Source organism: Piliocolobus tephrosceles, chromosome 13 (assembly GCF_002776525.5).
Source record: "Piliocolobus tephrosceles isolate RC106 chromosome 13, ASM277652v3, whole genome shotgun sequence".
NCBI lineage: Eukaryota > Metazoa > Chordata > Mammalia > Primates > Cercopithecidae > Piliocolobus > Piliocolobus tephrosceles.
Window position 1 is genome coordinate 14093417 of NC_045446.1, and position 4172 is coordinate 14097588.

Consider the following 4172-nt stretch of genomic DNA (forward strand, 5'->3'; position numbering starts at 1 on the left):
ATGCGCCTAAACTGAATACACACACTTAGCAATGAAATGAAAAATTAAAGGTATAACAGGCACCAATTTCATGCAAAATGCACGCACACAGGGGCTATATACATGTGTGTACACATACACATATGTTCCTTGGCCCCTGTCTGCCATTGATAATTCAAAATCTAGATAATAGTGTGGTTTTGTCTTGAATATTTCTACCTGAAAGAACACAGGTCAGTATGGGGGCCCCTCGCTCTCACTCTGAAAGATTAGGACAATGCAAACTGGGGTTTTTCAGCATATTTTAACAGAATCCTTTTCAGGCCTTGTCAGCTCTGCCCCAGATAATGTCATCCCCGAAGGCAGAACTATTAGGGCTTATAACAATGAAACCTACAGGAGAAGTGTCCAAGAGTTTCACTCCTCTCTTTTGTGGAAACAGCCTCCACCCCCAGGAAAATGGGAAACGGGGTTGGCCTTGACTTACAGCTTGCATGAGTATGGTGGAGGCAGGGTGTTTCAGTAAGGATGATATTGTCATTTGCCTCTGTGTTTCCAGTAAAAGGAAACTGGAATTGGAGTCCCAGGAAACAGCAATCAGGGAAAATGTAAAACATCAAGTCCAAGAGAGTGAGAAAAAAGAAAAGACAACCTTTCTGGTGGCGGAAGCAGTAGGGTGTGGTGGGGTCACACTTTTTCTAAGCGCACACCCCTGCAGCAGAGTAACCAGCCAGGGCTGGGGGAAAATTAGGATAGTTAACTCTTGGGAAAGTAGGGCTGTGTTTGCATGTGTGGCATGGCATAAATTTTTCAAAGTCCTGATGGACTTTTATATGCCAACCAACTCTCATTTCCTTATTTTGCAATTAGATTACTTAAAGAGAAACTGGTAGCTTTTGGAAAACTGTTGAATTTTGGAGAACTGTTTCCACAGCTGCTTTCTTTTTCTCCACTTAGTTTGCCTGAAGCTTGCTGGCCGCTGTGTAGGCTCCTGTGTGGCCGGGGCTGTCTGAACCATGAACAGCTTCAGGGCTGCCATCTTTTTCTGGACAGTGGCAGCATGGGCTACATCAGGCAAGCCTTTGGGAGAGACAGATGAAGTTGATTTCAAAAATGCAAGGATGCCTTGAAACTGCCTGTCCTGGAAGTCCTGCCTGGAGGGGGCTGGGACAATCTGCGTAATGTGGACATGGGACGGGTTATGGAATTGACTTACACCAACTGCAGGACAACTGAGGATGGACAGTATATCACCCCTGATGAAATCTTCACCATTCCCCAGAAACAGAGCAACCTGGAGATGAACTCAGAAATCCTGGAATCTTAGGTTAATTACCAGAGCAGCACCTCCTACTCCATCAACACAGATCTCTCTCTTTATTCCAAAGTCAACGGCAAGTTCTCTGCTGAGTTTCAGAGAATGAAAACCCTTCAAGTGAAGGATCAAGCTATAACTACCTGAGTTCAGGTAAGAAACCTCGTCTACACAGTCAAAATCAACCCAACTGTAGAGCTGAGCTCAGGTTTCAGGAAGGAGCTCTTTGACATCTCTGACCGTCTAGAGAACAACCAGACGAGGATGGCCACCTACCTGGCAGAACTCCTGGTCCTCAACTATGGCACCCACGTCATCACCAGTGTCGACGCTGGGGCTGCTCTTATCCAGTAGGACCACATCAAGGCCTCCTTTCTCCAAGACAGCCAGAGCAGTCGTAGTGCTGTGACTGCCTCTGCTGGACTTGCCTTCCAAAACACCGTGAACTTCAAATTTGAGGAAAACTATATCTCGCAGGATGTCCTTACCAAGAGCTACCTCTCAAACTGAACCAACTCCAGGGTGCAGAGGGGGTATGGAGGGGTTCCTTTTTACCCAGGCATCACCCCCCAGGTCTGGCAGCAGGGTATCACCAACCACCTGGTGGCCATCAACCGCTCTGGCCTGCCGCTGCATTTCTTCATCAACCCCAACATGCTGCCTGACTTGCCAGGCCCCCTGGTGAGGAAGGTGTCAAAGACGGTGGAAACTGCTGTGAAGCGCTATTACACATTCAACACCTACCCTGGCTGCACAGATCTCAATTCTCCCAACTTCAATTTTCAGGCCAACACAGATGATGACTCCTGCGAGGGGAAAATGACCAACTTCTCTTTTGGTGGGGTTTACCAGAAATGCACTCAGCTCTCAGAGAATAGGGATGTCGTCCTCTGCCAAAAGTTGGAGCAGAAGAATCCACTCACTGGTGATTTCTCCTGCCCCTCTGGTTACTCCCCAGTGTACCTGCTATCCGAGACTCGTGAGGAGGGTTGCAACCATCTGGAGTGTTGTAAGAAGTGCACCCTCCTCGTCTTCTGCAAGACCGTGTGTGAAGATATGTTCCAGGTGGCAAAAGGATGAATTCAGGGCTTTTTGGTGTGTGGCCAGTAGTCAAGTACCTGAGAACTCAGGATTGCTTTTCGGAGGCCTCTTCAGCAGCAAGAGCATAAACCCCATGACAAATGCGCAGTCATGCCCAGCCGGCTACTTTCCACTGAGACTCTGAAAACCTCAAGGTCTGCGTTTCTCAGGACTATGAGTTGGGAAGCAGGTTTGTGGTCCCTTTTGGTGGGTTCTTCAGTTGCACAGTTGGGAATCCCCTGGTGGATCCAGGCATATCAAAGATTTAGGGGCACCTTCCCTGAAAAAGTGTCCGAGGGGCTTCAGCCAGCACCTAGCGCTCATCAGCGATGGATGCCAAGTGTCCTACTGCGTCAAGGCCAGTTTCTTTACAGAAAAGTTCCTTCCTCCTGCTAGTCTCCCGCCTTTCACCCAGCCGCCCCTTATGAGTTAGGCTGACACCAATGCTGTCATAGTGACCAGTTCTGAGAATGCGAGATCCTGGATTAAAGATTCCCAGACCCACCAGTGGAGGCTGGGAGAGCCGATAGAGCTGCAGAGGGCTATGAATGTCATGCATGGGGATGGTGGTGGGCTGTCAGGAGGGACTACAGCTGGTATCGCAGTGGGGGCCACCACCATTTTGGCTGTTGTCATCACCCTGGCCATCTATGGCACTGGGAGTTTCAAGAAGAGGGAATACTGGGCATTTTGAAAGAGGCAGAGTTTGGTTCCAGGCACTGCAGCAACTGGAGTCACCCCTGACCAAGAGCATTAAATCTTAAATCTCTCCCTGAAAAGGGTTTCTCTCATCTCCAAACAGCGTGATCATTTCTGATTACTTCTGTTTTCCTAAGTATTGAAATGACAAGTGCAACCAAAATCATATAGAAATTTGTGACTTCTTGTTTAGGTCTCTGGGCCAGGAAATTCATATTGCTACTTGGACAAGGGTGGGGTTGGGGAGAGGGAACAGTTGGGATTCTTGAAGCAAAAGTCATCCTAGGACTAAAATAGGAAGCAGGTACCCTTTCCCAATGTGTGTCACTTTCTTAACCTGAAGGCATTTGTGTAAAAGCAGAGGAGGGGGAATGTTAACATTTGGATTTGGAAGCTATGCATTTACTCTGAAGTCTGCAGTGGTTTCCAACGTGTGTGCTGTAAAAATTTCTGCTTAAAGGCACCTCTCTCTCTCTCTCTCTTCCCCATTTCCCCACCTTTAAAGTTGTCTGAATTTCATGCTACTAGAGCCTAGCAAAACCCTGAGAAGACACAAGTCCTGCTTGGCCACTGCTTTTTAACTTTTGGGCCTCCCTGTTGACAGACTGTGTTATCTCCTCCATGTCATCTAAACAGCATCTGAAAAGAAAGATGTTGCCTGAGCCAATTCCACTTTTTTCCAGCTGCTCCATTAAGTCTTCCTTAGACCAGACCACTCTTGGACTTCTGACTAGTGTCATGAAGTCCTCCGAAAATATTTTAACATATAAGCTTCTATTAGTGGGTCAATGGGGAAGGGACAGTTTGTAGACAAGGAGTAAGGAAAGACAGATAAAAACTGAAAAAGATTCTGGTGCTCAGGAGAAACTGAAATTCTTACCCACAGCCAACTACCTGATTCCTTCCTCTTAGCTCATCATAAATGGGGCATTGAAAGGAGTTGTAGATTTGGATAGACCAAATTTTATGGTTTCATGTTCTATGTTACAAAAGTACAACCCCTTCCTCTTCCAATAATGGTCCTTACCCTTCCCGTCTTTCTGTTATATGCACACACACACACACACACACACACACACCACATTTCAGTAAGTTTGCA

At 47.0% G+C, this 4172-nt stretch overlaps 1 pseudogene; it reads left to right on the forward strand.

Moving 5' to 3' along the window:
* The first annotated feature begins 980 nt into the window (after positions 1 to 980).
* On the forward strand, positions 981 to 3131 carry LOC111544781 (annotated as a pseudogene).
* Positions 3132 to 4172: the final 1041 nt, after the last annotated feature.